Raw genomic sequence first — 19,917 nt, forward strand, 5'->3', positions numbered from 1 at the left:
GGCATAAATACAGGAATCAGGCTGGCAATCTAGGTCAGAAATTCATTTCAGAACAAATCGCAATTTTCTATGTGCCAAGTAAGTTTTCAGTTTCTTTTCGTGGTTTTCTGAGAAAAGTCCCAAAGCCATGATTTAGTTACATTACTTGAATTGGCAACAAAGCTAGTCATGCACGAGAAAAATCACTACTAATGTGTTTAAACACCCTTAAATCTGTTTCTGTTTCACTTCTCCCAGGTGATTAGGGCAAACAGCTCCACTCTAGTTTCCCAGTGCTTCTAAGAAGGGTTCAGTTCCCAAAAGCAAATAAAGATGAGGTCTTCCTGTCTCAAGAGTCTTCCTCTTCAGGTCTCCCGATGCCTACTTACCCCAAAATGTGTCAGCCTCAAGAAGAGTAATATTTGCAAGTCCATTTTACATAAAATATTTCTTAATTGACATGTCTGTTTTTAATTTTAAGTTTTTTTTAAATCTATCTATCTATCTATCTATCTATCTATCTATCTATCTAGAGAGAGAGAGAGAGAAGGAATGAGCAGGGGAGTGGAAGAGAGAGAATCCCAAGCAGGCTGACAGCACAGAGCCTGACGCAAAGCTCAAACTCATGAACCATAAAATCATGACATGAGCCCTAATCAAGAGTCGGATGCTTAATTGATTGAGCCACCCAGGCATCCCACTTAGCTGATGTTTCTTGATTGATTGGTAGTTGATAAATTATCAGTATCTATCAATCCAAAATATACTGTGGTAGATTGCTGCTTAAAAAATAAATGGGAAGGAGTGGATTTTGGCAGACCAATGCTGCCACTGAGAACAAAAAGGAAAACCAAGATAAAACATGTTAATCAGAGAATTGGAAGGGCCATACTTCAGAGAGAAGGAATGTAGCAAAAGTGAACAGATTTCTGCAATCACTTTTATCCAAGGTTCATTGTAACTTTTGTGAATGGGCATAAGGATGAGAATTTAAATTTAGATCCCAGAAAGGGATGCTAATGGAGGACAGAAAAAGAAAAAAACTAAGCTTTTGATAGATATACGAGGAGCCTCAGGCTTACTGCTGGTTTTATCTCATAACAGTTACCAATTTCTGGAACAGTAGCAATCAGGATACTAAAACCGAAACAGAAAGTTTAAAAGACTGTGAAAAGCTTTAGTAGTCTTGTAAATAGATACCATTAAGAAAAGGTAACCCACAAAGTGAGAGAAAATATTTGCAATGTATCCAACAAAGATTTATAACTAGAATATACAAAGAACTTCTACAAATCAAGAAGAATACATGATATAATCCAATTGAAAACAAATGAATAAAAGATATGAACAAGTGCTTCACAAAGTAACATACCATTTGGCCAAAAATACTAAAGAAAGGTGCTCCGCTTCATTAATCATCAAGAATGTCGGAATTTAAATCACAAACCAACTACCACTACACATACCAAAACAGCTAAAATTTAACAATGTAACGATTTCAAGTACTGAGGACAATGTAGAGCAACTGGAACTCTCCTACACTGCCCTTAGAACGATAAACTGGAAAAATGCCTGGCCATATCTACTAAAGCTAAGAATATGCATATTTTGATGCAGCTATTTTACTCCTTAGTAAAAACTGGCGCACCTGGGTGACTCAGTCAGTTAGGTGTCTGACTCTTGATTTCGGCTCAGGTCATGATCTCACTATCATGGGATTGAGCCCTGCGTTGAGATTGAGCCCTGTGCTGACAGTGCAGACCCTGCTTGGGATTCTCTCTCTCTCTGCTTCTCCCCCCCACCCCCCACAACACACACACCTCAAAATAAATAAACTTTTGAAAATGGGTGATAGGCATCGAGAAGGGCACTTGTAGGGATGAGCACCGAGTGTTGTATCTAAGTGACGAATCACAGGAATCTACCCTCAAAACCAAGAGCACACTATATACACTGTATGTTAGCTAACTTGACAATAAATTACATTTAAAAAAAAATTCAATTAAACCGCATGGAAATATATCAATATATACCCCACAAGACATGCACAAGTGTTTATAATGACACTGTTCATAATATCTCCAAATTGGAAGCTACCCAACTATCTAACAATAGTAGACTAGATAAATAGTATTTATGTAACAAATAAATACTATTCAGCATTGAGAATGAACAAACTATAATTATATATAACAACGTGGGTAAATCTGATGAAGAGGAAAAGAAGCTAGACCCGAAAGAGTGCATATGTTACGATTTTATTGATAAAAGTTTCAAAAGCAGACAAAATTAGCCTAAGGTGTTAAAAGTCAGGAAACTGGTTATTCTTAGAGGCCTGGCACTAAATTGTAAGGGGACAGAAGAGGATTTTGGGGATCTGGGTGGTATTCTGCTGGTATTACTTTGTGAAATTTATTCTGCTACATTTTATTTCTATGCATTTTGAAGATGTATTAAAAGTTTGCACTGGAAGGTTTATGTATTGAGAGAGAGAAGCTGCCATTAGCGAGCCCAAGATAACTGTCAGACTAAGTTCAGTATCAAAATCTCAGTGTGCAGTCAATTTATCTGTTGGACAGATACAATTGATTTCTACATTTGTGTCTCTCAAACTACTGAACAAACATTAATTAAATACCTAATTGCTATGCTAGTGGAAAAAACTTAAGTAGAAGATATGATCTCCAATTTCGTGGTATTTACAAAGTATTTACAATCTGTTTGGGGAAATGAGATTAGAGACAAAATTAGCAAATAGAACTTGGAGTCGAAGTCTGAACTCCTCCCTTGACTCTTAGGGGTTTCGAGCTGATTGAGGTTGGAAAATTGCTCCAGACACCAAGATCTCCTTTGAGAATATTTTCTGCTCACAAAATATGCTATTTATTCTCAAGGGTTTTTTTTTTTGCACCTATGCTCATGAGGAATATTGAGTATTGTAGTTTTCTTTTTTTGTCATGTCTTTGGGTAGCACTGGCCTCATAAATTTGGAAGTATTCCTCCTTCAGCTATCTAGAGAATTGTTTTGTAGCCTATAACCATTTGGTAGAATTCATCAGTGAAGCCATCTCACTTAGAATTTTCTTTGTGCACAGGTTATCTTAAATAGAAGACCATTTAAGTTATCTAATTCTTGTTGGTTTTTTTTTTTCATTTTATTTATTTTAGAGAGAGAGAAAGCATGAGCAGAGGAGAGGGACAGTGGGAGAGAGTGAGAATCTCAAGCAGGCTCCACACCCAGTGCAGAGTTGATGCCAGCCTCCATCCCACAACCCCAGGATCATTACCTGAGCAGAAACCAAGAGTCAGATGCTCAGCCGTGTGAGCCAATCAGGCACCCCTTAAGCTACCTAGTTCTTGAATTAACTTTGGTAGATTGTGACCTTTTAGAAATTTGTCCTTTTAATCTATGCCATCAAATGGATTTAAATATATGTGTTAATAATTTTTTTTAATAACCTCAAGGTCTGTGATCTATACTGATGTTCTTTTTTTTCCCTGATATTTGTCATCTGTATCTGGAAGTTTATCAGTTTGATCTCTTCAAAGAACCAGCATTTGGTTTCACTGATTTTCTCTATTTTCTTGTTTTTAATTACTTTTACTTCAACTTTTAAGTTTATTACATGTTTTCTTTTGCTTGCTTTCGATTTAGTTTGCTTTTGTTTTGCTGTTATCTTAAGGTGAAACTTTAGATTTTTCAGTTCAAATCTTTCTTCTTTTCTAATATTTATTTTCTATTGTTTATATTATTTCTATTTTTTATATAGAGTAAACTCTAGGCAGTGCATTAGCTGTATATCCTAAAGTTTGATATGTTGTGCTTTTTCATGAAATTAAACTATTTTCAAATGACTCTGAGCATTCCCTCTTTGATACAAAAGTTATTTCAAAATATATGGTTTACTTTTCAAATATGTGAGAATTTTTATATTTTTTGTTATTTGTCTCTGGCATAAGCCTATTATTGAGATTTATCATACTTTGATAACCAAAAATATGTTCGATCTCAGTAAATGGTTTGCAAGCACTTGAATGGAATGTGTGTGGTGATGTTATGAAATGGGTTGCTAAGAGTCCATTAAACTAGGCAGTTGAACTTTTCAGATCTCTACAGTCTTACTACAGATTTCGGATACTTACCATAATTTTTCTGATTTTCTGTCTATTTTTCTGTTAATTATTGACAGAGGAGTGTTGACATCTTTGACTATCTTTATAGATTGGTCTATTTTTTATTTTGAGAGTTCTATCAGGTTTTAAAAATATATTTGAAGCTCTGTAATTGAGTACATAAACACTTAAGATGGTTATATCTTCTGGATGAATTGACCCTCCTCATGGCTTCAGACTTCTTTTGTTTCAGATGAAGGATCTTGTGAAGTAAGTACTGTTTTTTGCCTGTCAGTCAGTGGCATCTAATCACCTCCTGCACATCTACCCTATCACAGGTCAAGAGGTAGGGAGGGGCTCTCTTGCCCTGAACCTACTCTGTGTGAGCACTTGATGACACTCATGGAGAAGAGTTTGTGAGTGAGGCCAAACTCCCCTGTGCCTGTGGCTCTCAGTTTTTCTAAACTGAAATCTTTACCCACTCTTGGCCTTTTAAGTATATACAATATGGGGCACCTGGGTGGCTCGTCAGTTAAGCATCCAACTCTTCATTTCGGCTCAGGTCATGATCTTGGAGTCCAAGCCCTGCATCAAATTCTGCACTGGCAGTGAGGAGCCTTCTTGGGATTCTCTCTCTGTCTCCTTCTCCCTCTCCCTCCCTCTCCCTCCTTCTATGTCCCTCCCCTGCTCTCTCTCTCAAAACAAATAAATAAAGTTTAAAAAAAAAGTATTTACAGTATCAACTGACTTTTTTTCTTATATACTTCTATGGTAGCCGCATATTCTTCCTGTGCTTTGGCCAAGGTTGAAAGGTCTGTGTCTGTCCTCCTCATGCCAAGGGATCTGTCACTTTTCAGAAGTCAGGTTTCTTTTTTGTCTTGTGACCTCAGCACGTTGATGGCTTTGAGCTAAATGATAAATTTGTAAACCACTGGCCTTCTCTTACTGCTAGGATGGGAGCAACATTCCTTTGCAGCTTTCAGAAACAGAACTTACCTGCCAGAATTTTGATTGGAATTAAAGTCTAAAGATCAATTTTGGAAGAATTTTCATCTATATGAGTCTTCAAATCCACATATGATTTCTTATCAATTTTTGGAGTGATCAGTTTAAGAATAATTACTGCTTTTATAGTTGTTATAATATTGTTAAGTATACATATTGACTAATGTTGGAGAAAACTGGCTTAATTAAGTCTAGATTCCTTCTGGGGCGATAAGCTGGCAGAAGTAGGGAGCAAATGCAGGGGGAGAAAACACGATACCCTCTTTTTTCTCATTTCATATGACATCATAATACCTGTTCAAAGTCAAATAGCGTCTGGTTAACTGCAGATATTGGACTATAACACAGGTTGTGTTCCCCACCCCCCCCAACCCCGTTGGGGTCTATCCACTACACATTTCATATATTGATTTACCTTGAAAAGATCCCTTGGGTTTTCTTTTTTAATGTTTATTAATTTGAGAGAGAGGGAGAACACTAGTGGGAGAGGGACAGAGAGAGGGGAGAGAGAGAATCCCAAGATGGCTCCATACTGTCATCACAGAGCCCAATGCAGATCTCACCAACCATGAGATCATGACCTGTCAAAATCAATAGTTGGACACTTAACTGACTGAGCCATTCAGGCACCCCTCTCTCTTTCATTTTTTTTAAGTTTACTTATTTATTTTGAGAGGGAAAAGAGTGAGTGCACATGAGCAGGGGAGGGATAGAGAGAAAGGGGGAGAGAATTCTAAGCAGGCTCCTCAATGTCAGCACAGAGCCCAACATGGGGCTCGAACTCATGAACTGTAAGATCATGACGTGAGCCAAAATCAAGAGTTGGATGCTTAACCCAATTCTTATTTTAACATTTTTTAATGTTTATTTATTTTAATTGTTTATTTTTGAGACAGAGCGCAAGTGAGAGAGGGGCAGAGAGAGAGACACACACACACATACAGAATCTGAAGCAGGCTCCCGGCTCTTAGCAGTCAGCAAAGGGCTTGATGAGGGGCTCAAACTCACAGACCAGAGATCATGACCTGAGCCAAAGTTGGATGCCTAATCAACTGAGCCACCCAGGTGTTCCCCACTTCTTATTTAAAAAAATATAACCATACAATTTTTTCAGAATGCCAAGCATGTCAATGAGTTCATGATTTTTCAAATTTCTAATTTCTCTTTCTATTGCTGAACTTTCAACTCTGGATATTTGTGTTGAATCCTTTGCTGAAAAGGAGGTCTTTACTTCTATAGAGTGTATTCATATTCACCTTTGTCAGCATTTTCACTGGTACTACCAGTCTTTGTCATTTTTTTCTTATACATATTTGTATTCAAGATTGTTTTTGAGATCTTACCACTAGAGAAATTGTTCTTTCTTGTATCAAAGTGAGTAAGAAGCCTTTAAAATTAAGTAGTCTGGCAGACGGTCTTTGCCATTCTCTACTTGCATTTGAAGTCACTGAAATTGGAAGACTAAGGCTAGGTTTTAAGTTAGTTAGCTGGGCATCTTATAACTCAAGTAAATATAACCAGTGTCACAGAGGAAGCTCAATAGCATAAGCTGGAAATCAGGATACAGATGTGCAGGAAAGGGGACATTAGAACTAATGAGGGGACAAATTCCTCCATGGAAGGACAAATCCCTGGGAGTTAACATTCAATGCAATGAAATAAAGTAGCTGTTGTCTCAATATCTTCTCAGAGTTAGTGCTTTCTTTCAACATAGCAAATGAAGTTTGTCCACTCTTCATTTAAGATATTTATGGATTTCTGATGGAGTTTTTTGAAGGAAAAGAAGTGTTGAACAGAAAATAGTAAAAAAAAATAGCAATTTGCAAAAAAAAAAATATTTATGGGACAAGATTTCAATCAAGCTGTCTGACTCTACAGCAGGGTTTAGCAAATGAAAGCCCAAAGGCTAAATCTGATCTGCCACTATTTTTGTAAATAAAGTCATATTGAGGCACAGCCATGTCTATTCTATCCTCCATGTGTATCCACAGAGATGTTTTAAACTTGAAATTTAATTTTGTCCTTGCTTATTAAAAACCTTCCAGAATCTTTCTGTTGCTCCAAAATCTTTATATGGCACATAAAGCTATTCAAAATATGGTCCCTACACAATTAAGCAGACCATACATTTATCACTGTTTTTTTTATTTTGTATTTATTTCTTATACTCTGTATTTCAGTCATTCATTTATTGTATTTATTCTCTTGTTTCTGGGCCACACATACCCTTCTTTTTGGTCCCAACGGACTTATCCTTTCAGTCCTATCATATAACTCATCCCTTGGGAAAGACTCAGATACCCAAGAGTTCTACATGCTCCCATAAAACCCAGAAAATCTACTGCCAACAATGATCATGCTATTGTTTATTTTGTTTGTGGTATATATCAGTGGTTGGTAAACTATAGCCCATAGGCCAAATCTATACTGCTGTTTGAATGGTCTATGACCTAAGAATAGTTTTTACATTTTTAAAGTGTCTTAAGTCAAAAGAAAAGCGATATTTCAGGGCACCTGGGTGGCTCAGTTGGTTAAGCATCTGACTCTTAATTTTGGCTCAGGTCATGATCTCATAGTTTGGGATTCTATCTCTCCCTCTCTCTGCCCCTCCCTTGCTTGTGCTCTCTCTCTCTCTCTCTCTCTCTCTCTCTCTCTCTCTCAAAATGAATAAATAAACTTAAAAAAAAGAAAAGTGGTATTTCATGACATACAGAAAATTATATGAAAATCAAATTTTATGGTTCATAAATATAATGTTATTGGAGCCTGGCCACACTCATTTGCTTATATAATTATCATACATTGGGGAAGGTGTCATAGGAACAAAGGGAAAATACTATCCCACGCCCCATAGACTTCGGTATTCACAATACCTTCCTCAGTGTGTGGCCCATAAAAAACACTCACTAGTTATTTATAAGTGAAACTATTTTGCCCCCAAATCAGTTGCAGTTAAGCAGAGAATCCAGTCAGATTTTCCAGTTCCTAGCCAAGCACTCTTTGCTCCTAGATTAGGCTTCCTTCCCTATGATTATAGAACAATATTATTCTTAGAGTAATTATCGAATTAAAATTCCTTCCAGTTTCTTCTAGTCTTGGATGGTACCTAGGCTGCAAAAGCTCTAAAATGCTGAACTGTTCATAAGCAACCTCCCTTGTTATGGCCACAAAGGGTAAATAATGATAGACAAGCACTTCTGCTCAAAGCTCGGCTTTAAAATAGCATTTTGATAAGTTCAGGCACACCTCAAAAGCGCAGCTTATGGAAAAAGTATATCAAAGCAAGCACCATGATTAACCATATCCAGATGAGAGAAAAATGTGTTGACATTTCAGCAAGAATGGTTTCAATTCAAGCCCCCCCCCCAAATCCCCATTTATACTTTCTAGTCAGCCAAAATTTCCAGCTGCATGGATTCTCTAGTGAATGAACAGGCCAGCACGTAGAATAAGGTCACTAAAGAATGTGCCAGTAATCACAAACTGTAATTAAGCGGTAATGGCCTCAACCTGAAGCTTTCTTCAGGATTAATGAATACCTGAGAAGCTAGTGGCCTGAGGCAGCACTCATTCTGTCCAGGATGCCCTGGGATAATGTGAGTGCTATAAACAAATGTGTTTCCAGCTTAAATCATCCCCTAAAGTTACCTTTTCCACTTCTATGTCACAGAGTTAGATTTTTTTTATGGCATTCATTGTGGAAAAAAAAAACCACAAGTTTAATCAAGAAAAGAGAAAGAAAGGATTGAAATTCAAAACCAGTAGAGATTTATTTTGGGTAGTGGGGGGTGGTGAGTGTGAACTATATTTAGAATATTCAGACTTCATTTTCAGCTTTGCTACGAAACATAGGGGTAAGAATATTTATTACATGCCAGATTATACACATAAATTTATCACTTAGTAAATATGAATAAATTATAATTATTATCAATAACTGTTATAATCATCATTACTATGGCTTTTAATGCCTTAGCTTAACTAATAAGAAGAGAGTCTGGGGCAAGTAGAACATCGGGTTAGTAAGTAAGGCAACTATCAAAATATGAGCCATCATTTATTTGCTGCTTACTCTAAGGCAGGTAGCGTTGTTTCCTCTGTGGGCTGAGCATCATTATTTCCCTTTTATAGGTAAGGAATCTGGGAATCGTGGAGATTAAGTAACTTGTCCTAGGTCATTCTAATTAGTGTAGAGGTTAGGATTGAAGCCTAGGTTCTTCTGACTTTAAGACCCAAACCCAAACCACTATGCACTCTGACCTCACTGATATGAAAGGTCTCGATCAATCATTTGGAAATGATGAGATAGATTTGTCAGGGTGACATTTCCAATAGAGAAATGAAGCTAGTGGTGAATGATTGAAGTCATTAACATGATTTTAAGGGAAACTGCTATGTGTATCAGAGGTCTTAGCTGGGAAAAATTCAGGAGTGACAGAGATATTTAATGTAGAAATCTGCTCTGTATCATATCATATCATATCATATCATATCATATCATATCATATCTCTTGGTATGAATGTAGAAGCCCTGACACAACCACAGTTTCCACAGCATATCCCACAGTCCCACTAGCCACACCAGAGTCCACCATGTCTGAAATTTCTTTTTTTTTTTTTTTAATTTTTTTAATGTTTATTTTTGACAGAGAGAGAGAGACAGAGCATGAGCAGGGGAGGGGCAGAGAGAGAGGGAGACACAGAATCTGAAGCAGGCTCCAGGCTCTGAGCTGCCAGCACAGAGTCCGATGCAGGGCTCAAACTCACAGACCGCGAGATCATGACCTGAGCCGAAGTCGGACGCTCAACCGACTGAGCCACCCAGGTGCCCCTGAAATTTCTTTAATAAAAGACTGAGCTTCCATTTTTTTAAATGAGAGGTTTAATATGTAAACATGACTAAGAAAAATACCAAGTAAACATATCCGGAAAAGTACCATTTCCTGAAATGGGAAAAACTGCTATTAGCACTTTTCTTAAAGGAAAAGTGCAGGAGGCTATTTTACCACTTGAGGAATTAAGTACTGGATTATAAAAAAAAATCCTATGTATTCTAAAATAAGGAGGGGAGTGGTAAGGAAGGGGCTATTTATTTCTCTGCCACAGAAAAACATGGAACAGATAAAGTAACCAGATACCTGCTTCCCTATTTTCATCTCACTGGTCCCAGAGTGGGTGGCTGGGCATTCCTCCTTCCTCAGGATGGATGGTCTAGATGACAGAGGGGACACAAAATATTCTTTGACGAACTAGTTGACTTCACTGAGCCTGTATTTTCAGGTGTGTCTTGCCCTTTTAGGGGAAGTGACAGGTTATAGTAGGGTCTCAGAGCCTCCTCCAAAGACACAAAATGTGAGGAGTCCATTTCACCTCCAGACTTCCTCTGACCCTGTGTAATAAGCAGATCTGATCTAAGATGTCCCTTTCTCCCAAGGATGTTACGTTACTATCTCAACTTATGTAGCTTACCTAGGAAGACAACCTTTGGCAAAATTCAAGCAAACGAAACCTTTTCTAGAGAGGTCTCAAATACTAGAGCATAATTTGGTTTGGACTATGCTATGTTTTATGAGACAAAACATACTCATGTTCTAAACTAAACTTGATGTGACCTCTGCCATTCTTTTTCCAAGGAGAGAAAATTTAAGAGGAAATTATCAGTACAGCTGAGCCTGCTTTATCTTCCTTCTTTTTCAAAGTCAGGTAACCACAGACACAACTAGAAAAATCTATTCAAGCAGGAATTACCAAATTAGGAGAGTAAAGCATAGTGAACAGAGAGAAAAGAGTGAAGTCACGGACACAGGTGACTAATTTTACCTACTTTGTAATAAATAGGGAGTCTTGCAGAGTTTTAGAAGCATATTATTATCTTACTTTTCAAGCACAATGGCCAAGATGGCAGGACAGAAGAGTGGCGAATGTTTGTAATGAGTAAAGCCTGTTTGGAATACTGACATTGAGGCAATAATGAGAAAAGAAAAGAGGGGAGACAGGCGGATAAAGAGAGAAAAAGAGAGTCACTAAAGACTTTTAATAAGAGTCACTGAATTTCATATCTTTGCTGAATTATGAACCACATACAAACTAAGGTCAGGCCCTATCTAAGCTCCACTGCTAGTTCAGATTCATCCCACCCCCATCCCCCAAGGCCTGGGCTCCCCTGGTGCAAGATGAATGTTCAAGGAGGGAGAGAAAGGAAAGAAGAAAATCCATTCTCAGCATCTGGTTGCAGAACATAGGAGAAAACAGCACATTGATTCAGTGCCAGCAATATCCATCGCAGCCAGCCCACTCAACTGACACAGTTACCTAAAGAGCATGGCCACGACGCTTAACTGTCAGTTCTGGAATTAGCAAAAGACCCCAGATGGGAATTCACTAACTGGTTTCCCAGGAGGTTCAGGGAGTAAAACTCTGTCATCTCTACAATTGTAGACAGTCCTATCCCTCTTAACTTTCTTCTCTAAGCTATTTCTAATTTGATGATTCGCAGTGAGAGGTATACATTTGAATTGTCTGTAAAACTTTGGGGAGGGGCAGGGTGGTAATGCATATCCTCTCCCTATTCCAGATCTAAAGAGTAAGAATGCTTAGGAGGAGGGGTATCTGTATGTGTATTAAAAATAAAAGATTAAAATGACTCTGAAGCACATGCCAAGTTAAGAACCAGTGTCTTAATTTCCTTGGTCTTTCTTCAACTGATAAAATCCAAAATATCCTCTCCATCTCAGCTACTCTTTGGGATATATTGGTTTTCAATCTTGCTTTTAAGACAATGACACCTAGTAAGGAACATAAAATTCCAAACTGAACTACCACCTCCCTATTCTATTAATGCAGCCTAAGATAGTATTTCTTCTCCTCTCAACATTAGCAAAAACTTCTAGGCTTTTACATATCTCTTTCACTTGTTTGATCCTGTGCTGCTGTATGGGATGAGGTTCTTTCAGAGAGGTCCTTCAATAGCCCTTAAGACTATATTGCTGAAGACCAAACTGCCTAATGCAGCATCCTATCTACTCCCCTTCTTGTTCATGCCTTATAGCTTCTGGTCTGCCACAAGCTCTTGTTTCCAAGTCAGGCTATGTAATTTATGGCTTCTTCTTCTATCTTCTCTCGACCTTTGATGAAAAAGGAAGAAACTGCATCACAATTCCATCTGCTGAGATCAATTTGGATCAAGATTCCAGTGTTCACAGTATGTTCCAAATCCATTCTATTTGCATATTGATCAGCCTCTCAGAAATCTCTTGATCCATAATCTTGATTAAGATGTTGAGGGCATGTTATTATCAAGCCTATTTCAGATCAATAATTGCCTAACACTTCCCTCCTTCCAAAGGGTGAAATCAATAAAAGAATTCACAAGGAAAAATATCCATCAATAACTTGGATGCTCCACAGGTCAGACTCACAGAATCGAATCACCTTATCCTCTAGGATACAGCCTCTTGATGTATAATGTTTCTCCTTTGTAAAAAGTCATGCTAGAAAGATTTTATAGCTCTTGAAGGAAATAGTTATGAGATACTATCATAAACTAGTTTATATCAGAGCCCTGCTGAAACCACAGGTAAATAATTTATTACTGAATTAAAATAAAAATGATGCCACACACCTTAACATCCATCCATCCATCCATTCATTCAATTAATGGATACTTATAGAACACTATGCATCAGACAGGCATTATGCTAAGCATGGAAAACAGAATGAGGGCCAAGACAGAGCTATTCCCTTACATCAAAGAGCTAAAAGTCCAACAGGGGAAGAGAGACATCAAAGGAGAAATAATAAAAAATTATCCTATCTAGACTAATGAGGAGTCCTTCTACTACATTAGACTCCATCACTATGACACCATATAATGAGAAGTATATATGTTGTTGAATTTTAAAATGCTTGTGGATAGACACATTTGAAAGGAATATAGAGAAACTAGAATGGTTGCAAGAGAGCACCTCCTGGATGCTGACGTGACTTGAAATAATGCTATATGAAAAGCAACTATAGGAATGGAGATGATTAGTCTAAAGAGGAATGAACATTTTAGTCACCAGACCTCTGATGGTTGGACTGTGGCAAATGGATATGACCTTGTTTATAGGGTCTTAGGGAGTTGAACAGAGAACAATGATTAGGAAGCCAGATTCCATCTCAAAAGAAGAAATGGTTTTATATCAGGATTGTATCCAGATTGAGTGCGCTTCTCAAGAAACAATGAGATTTCCATTAGTGGATTATTTCATCACACATTGTCTCCTCTCTTACAAGGATATTTCAAAAGATTTACAATTAAAAAATGGGCAGTTGGATTAGAGGGTTAAAAACCCTCCCAGACCGGAAGCCCTCTATGCCAGAGTCCAGCTCCAGCAGGTCCAGGGGTTCCCGAAGGATGAATGGCATCAGTGAAAAAGTGAAAAAATAAAATAAAAAATAAAAATAAAAGGGGACACAGACAACAGCAGTGTGTCGAACTGGCCGCTTTATTGTGGCAAATGTGGCATTATATTTGTTAGCAATTTCCTTGTAGCATGCATCATCTATGTGTTCTGGCATTACCTAATTCTAAAAATGTTCCTATATGTAATCACCCTTTAAGGAATAACATGGTTATTTTCTCATAATGCTCCCTCCTGCCCTTTGCTTATTGATTAATTTCTTACATTACTTTCATTATGTATCTATGTTTATCTATAATCTATAAAGCATTTGTTTTGCTGTTTTCATGAAAGGTCATCTATCTCTCAACACCTCAAGTGGAACAGTTACAGGGACAAGACCTCTTAGTTGTTTCCCTGAACATTTGTGGCTTGAGGAACAAAAGTATTCGCCTCAGTCCGAGGTGCCAGGAGGGGGCCAAGAGGGCCTTGGGAACCCACGCCTTATGCATTCTCAGAAAGACAATGCACCGAGGAACTAATGAAACATTCTGTACCTTAACCTACTAGGTTCAATCATCATCTGGAATGCCTTCTGGGGGCCAAGTGGGTCTAGGGGTCGAGTAACTTGTGCCCATAGAAACACTCCTTTGTTGCCGGAGTGGGGCTTTTAAATCCATTTATTCCTCCTTTGCTGGCAAACGTATGAAGCTACCCTTCCTTTAGGTAGAGGAGTCTTTATAGGGGGTGGCAAGGGCTAAACGTAGGGCTGCACAATTTCCTTGCGGAACCTTATTTCCTTCCCCAATGGTTCTCTTCCCAGGGGTCTGTTGAGGGCAATTCCCCAACAGACAATTCCCCAGGTACTTTTATTAAGGCCAAATTACATAAAAGCAGGAGTACAAGAAGCTTCACTGTCGGTGGGCCGCCCGCAGTCCCGATCCATCCACCGCCCGGGCCCTGCCATCAGGCTGGTTGGATAGCTCGGCTTCTGGCACCTATAAGTCATATTTTATATATTTTAAACTGTTTGATATATACAGAATAAAACCCTGACTTCTTAAACATGTTAACTATCTCTTAATTATAATGCCAAATTTCTGTTATTTCCTTTTAATGGACTATTCAACCTTATGTTATTTTATACTATGGGGATACGTTTTAAATTATAAATGAAGCCCTAATAATTCACTTTAACATGAAGTTTTGTGACTATTTTAAACATGTTTTAAAAATAGGAAAAAGCTTAGTGACAACACTTCTGCTAATGAGAAAGAGGTGAAGGCCAAATTTCTCAGATTATTGTTTTCCAGCAATAATGCAACTGGTTTACCTTGGAGAAAGTAGTGGAGTTTGAAGGAAGGTCCTGTGACTGGACAGAAGAAAATCTGAAGAAAGACATATCTAAATGTCTATTAGAGTCTTTAACATTGTTCTGTGAAGATGACAGCCAGGCCCAGGAAATCATTAAGAAGCTGGAGAAGAATATAATGTTCCTTAGCCAGTGTACAGCATGAGAAGCCAGGAGGGCTTAGATATTGGGAGCTATTAATCAGGCAAGCCAGGTTAGTAAAGCAGTTGAAATGATGACTCAGCAGGGAGAAAATCTGAAAAATAATGCATGCCAAAAAGCATGCTGAACTAGAAGAACCAAAATGGGTTCTTTTGCAAAATGAAAGGTCTTTTAACTTTCTTGTCAATGAAGATGACTGCCAAGTTCAAAAAAAAAGTTCAACTTTTTTAAACATCAAGCCATTTTCTCTTTGAAGAGTGACCATCATCTCTTTACCCAGAAATATTGGAAATTCAGGAATGGTGACTGGGATGGTCAAACAGTTGGCGTTTTGGGGGATCATAACAAAGAGAGCACCATCCCTCATTACAAGGATTTATAAGCACCTATTCCCGGGCAGATGCTGAAGAAGAAAAATGTGAACTAAAAACTAAAGGTGACTTGGAACCATCTGAAGAAGAAACAGTAGAAAGGACAAGAATGCCGCATTAAGTCTTTCTGCAAAGAGAAATAATCCATCAAAATGGTCTATCTCGTGTTTTTATGACATGATAGCTCCCTGAACAACAAATCTCAAGACTTCCACCAGAAAGACTACTAAGGAGTGCCTGGGTGGCTCAGTAAGTTAAGCAACTCACTCTTGATTTAGGCTCAGGTCATGATCTCATGGTTTGTGAGTTTAAACCCCACATAGGGTTCCTTGCTGACAGCGTGGAGCCTGCTTGGCATTCTCCTCTCCCTCTCTGTCTCTCTTTGCCCCTCCCCTGCTTGCGCTCGCTCTCTCTCTGAAAAATAAACTTAAAAAACAAAACAACACAAAAAGACTACTAAGGCACTTTGGCTTTTGTTGTATTCATCGCACTGTTTGCAGCTTTGATGGGCTTCCTCATAGTCCAGTTTCCCCAAATGTCTCTGGATGCTGCGCCCGCAGAGGATGGGGACTCCTGGATGTCTGCAGAACATATCGTGCATCCATTTCTCAGGCTTTGACACAATGAGCCACCACCAGTGCACCTACAGCACATCCTAATATGCATATCTGGATTTGTAAAGTTTCAGTATAGGAACTTCATAAGTTAGTAACTTTCAGCTGGGAAATTATAGCATGGAACCAGAGGTCCTCACATTGTTATAAGATATTTTACATTTCCTTTTTATGAGATTACTTCCCCAATTAAAATACAATGGGGGGGAGCTTATTATTTTAATAAGCTTTTTGAGAAAGAGATACATAAGATATATATTATTTGTTAAAATTTATCAAAATAAATAAGCATTAAAATCTTAAAAAGAAAGAAAGAAAAGAAAAAGCTCTTTTGAAACCTGTGTCAGATCTCTACAAGTAAACCCTAGCCTCTTTAAGAAACTACACAAAGTTGCCATCACTCAATTTCTGAAACTCCTATTTAGAAATTACCTTCAATAGCCCATTCTATTGAATAGCTTCACTGGTAGTAAATTATAACCCTCTGAGGTGCATGTTTTGAAGTAGCCAAAAGTCATTTAAAGTTAACTTCGGAGAAATAATATTATGATACCAAGATTAATAAATTATTACCTATTTTCCCAGCCTTAAATTTCATTTCTTCTTTCTGTGGAATTCACATGTAATTCCCCTCCTATGGCTATATTTTCACCCTCTCCAAGGACAAGTGTCCTTGTCTTTCTATACAATATAATTGAAATATTTTGTTAATACTTCATTTCAGGAATTGCTTAACCCTATTCCATAGGATGTATCTAAGTCACCCTGGAGCCTTTAAAAAACCATTGAGGATTCACTCGATCTTAGTAGATCCTGGGAATCTCTATTTTGAAAAAGCTACTTCTAATCACTCTGATACTTGACTGAGTGAGGGACTCTATGTTCTATCATCTTATTCCAACCACATTTTTGCCTTCATCCCACCACTTTTTGAACAATAGATTCCTGTAGGGAAAAAGCAAAGAATTTCAAATCCTGAACACATGGACTTAAACCCCACACGCATGGTTAACTAGCTGACTATAGGCAAGGACAACTCTTCTGAACAGGGATATATTAATAGTTAATCTGAAGAACTACTGTAAGAGTCAAATTAGATCATGTATGTAAAGCACCCAGCATAGTCAGTGGCATATAGGAGTTTAATAAAAAGCAGCAATAATTGTCAATTTCTCATCCCTACTCAACTCTACATGTTAAACTCCATTTCTCTAATAATTTATTAAATTACAAATGAACTTGAAGGTACCACAGGTATCCATAGAGACTTCAAGCTCTTGTCATCATTCTCAAAAACACTGGCTCCCATCTAAGTGAACTTGGTCCCTTGAAAACAATGAGATATTATTGGGAAATACGAGAATATTAGTGCTTACATAAGAAAAATAGAAACGTTAGCAGATAAATAATTTACTTTAACTTATAAAAACCATAAGAAAAGTTGAGCATTGAATTAATATATAACAATTTCACAATCTAACTTCAATCTTTTTTTTTTATATATGAAGTTTATTGACAAATTGGTTTCCATACAACACCCAGTGCTCATCCCAAAAGGTGCCCTCCTCAATACCCATCACCCACCCGCCCCTCCCTCCCACCCAATCTAACTTCAATCTTATTCCTTCTGAATATGACCTTTGAGTTCCAAAAATATTCATTTTTGTGGGAAAGGGTACAGTTAATACTGTGCACCCTAAATTTGGAACTTCCATTCCTTTAATCCTAGGGGGGGGGGGGATAAATGTTTCAAAAGGAAGCTTACTGCTTAAGTTTCTGACTCTTCTCAAATAAATGTTAGGAGTGAGTACCAGAGTTCAGAAACTGCTAATATGGGTTTGCTTTTAAAAACTTCAACTTACTCAAATAGGCTTTTGTTTGTCTACCTCTGCCAGCAATCTAAATGCAGGAAAAACCAGAATGTATATGCTTGGTCATAATTCTTGCCATAGTTTTCTTGCTGGTCACCTGCAATCCCATTTCTTATACAGTTGCTCCTGTATAAGGCTTCTGGTTAACACCCAACCTAGAACATAGTGTTTAATAAATATCTATTGACTCTATAAATGAGTAAATGGGTACTATGGACCTATGGAACAGGTATTTAAAACAACCTCTAAAGGGAAAGAAGAGTTTTGGGAAGAGATTAAATAAGAGTTGAGTCTTGAGAATGAATGGAAGTTTACTGGGAGGATGTGAAACATTGTGAGAAAATAGCCAGGCAGAGAGAACTACATGAGTTCAAAAAGAAGAAAGAGCATCTTTATTGTGAGGACCCACAAGCAATTATTCAAAGCACGAGTTGGAGATAAACCTGAAGAAGTATGCGGGACCCAGATGATGAATGATTTTGATGTCACATTAAGAAATTTAAACTTCACCCTCTAGGTAATGGTTAGTTACTTAATATAGTAGAAATATTTTTTAAATTTTTTTAATGTTTATTTTTGAGAGAGAGAAAGAGAGAGAGAATGGGGGAGGGGCAGAGAGAGAAGGACACAGAGAATCCAAAGCAGGCTCCAGGCTCAAAGCTGTCAGCACAGAGCCCAGTGCGGGACTCCAACTCACGAACCATGAGATCATGACCTGAGCCGAAGTCGGACGCTTAACCAACAGAGCCACCCAGGCACCCCTAGAAATATTTTAAGGAATGAAATAATTTGATCAAATAAATGCTTGGTTTTTTATGGATCACTCTAGTAGATATATGTTGGATGGATTTGAGGAGAACAGGGAATGAGACTTGAGTATGGTAAAATGTTCAATAAAGATTTGTTGAAATAATGAAGGTGAAATGAGGACAGTAGTGATATTAACAATTACCAGCATAATATAAAATTACACAAGTCAACATAAAAAAACAAACAAATAAATATAATCCAATTAAAAACGGGCAGAACATGTGAACACACATTTCTCCAAAGAGGACATCCAGATGGCCACAAACACATGAAAACATGCTCAACATCACTCATCAGGTAAATGGAAATCAAAACCCTAATGAGATATCACTTCACACCTGTCAGAAAGGCTAAAATCAAAAACACAGGAAACAACAGGTGTTGGTGAGGATATGGAGAAAAAGGAACCGTGGGTGGAAATGCAAACTGATGTAGTCACTGTGGAAAACAGTATGGAAGTTCTTCAAAGAACTGAAAATAGAATTATCATATGATCCAGTAATTCCACCGCCAGACATTTACCCAAAGAATACAAAAACACTAATTCAAAAAGATATATGGACCCCTATGTTTTCTGTAGCATTATTTATGACAACCAAAGTATGGAAGCAGCTCAAGTGTCCACTGATAGATTAATGGATAGAGAAGAGGTGGTACATATACAACGGAATATTATCAGTGATCAAAAAATGAAATCTTACCATTTACAACAATATGAATGGAACTAGAGGGCGTAATGCTGGGTGAAATAAGTCAGAGGAAGACAAATGCCATATGTTTCACTTGAATTGAAGAAACAAAATAAAGAACAAAGAAAAAAAAAAGACAAACGAAAAGATAAATATAGAGAACAGACTGGTGTTCATCAGAGGAGAGTTGGGGGGGTGGGTGAAATAGGTAGAGAGGATGAAGAGTACACATATCACAGTGAGCACTGACTCATGTATAGAATTGCTGAACCACTATGTTGTATACCCGAAACTAATATAACACTGTATGTTAACTATACTGAAAATTTTAAAAAAGATGTTCACCCTAAAATTAAAAGAAATCCCTAAACAAATTAGGATATTAATATTAAAACAAAGATTAAAATTTAGTGAAAGTATATTATAAGGTATCAAGTTTACAACACAAATTATGCAGAATTAAAAAATACAAAAGCCATGGGGAACGGGCTCCTAACTTATTTTTAATCTGCAACAAAAGATTGATTTTTCTAACAACAAACTTAGAAAGTGATTGAATATATTTTCA

At 37.5% G+C, this 19,917-nt stretch overlaps 1 pseudogene; it reads left to right on the top strand.

The window, feature by feature from the left end:
* The window catches only part of LOC124527195 (inositol 1,4,5-triphosphate receptor associated 2-like), a 50,064-nt pseudogene extending 34,006 nt beyond the window's left edge, over window positions 1-16,058 (top strand).
* Window positions 16,059-19,917: the final 3,859 nt, after the last annotated feature.

This window comes from Lynx rufus, unplaced genomic scaffold, assembly GCF_022079265.1.
Source record: "Lynx rufus isolate CCGP_SWC_20201006 ecotype Redwood Valley unplaced genomic scaffold, mLynRuf1.p SCAF_5, whole genome shotgun sequence".
Taxonomy (NCBI): Eukaryota; Metazoa; Chordata; class Mammalia; order Carnivora; family Felidae; genus Lynx; species Lynx rufus.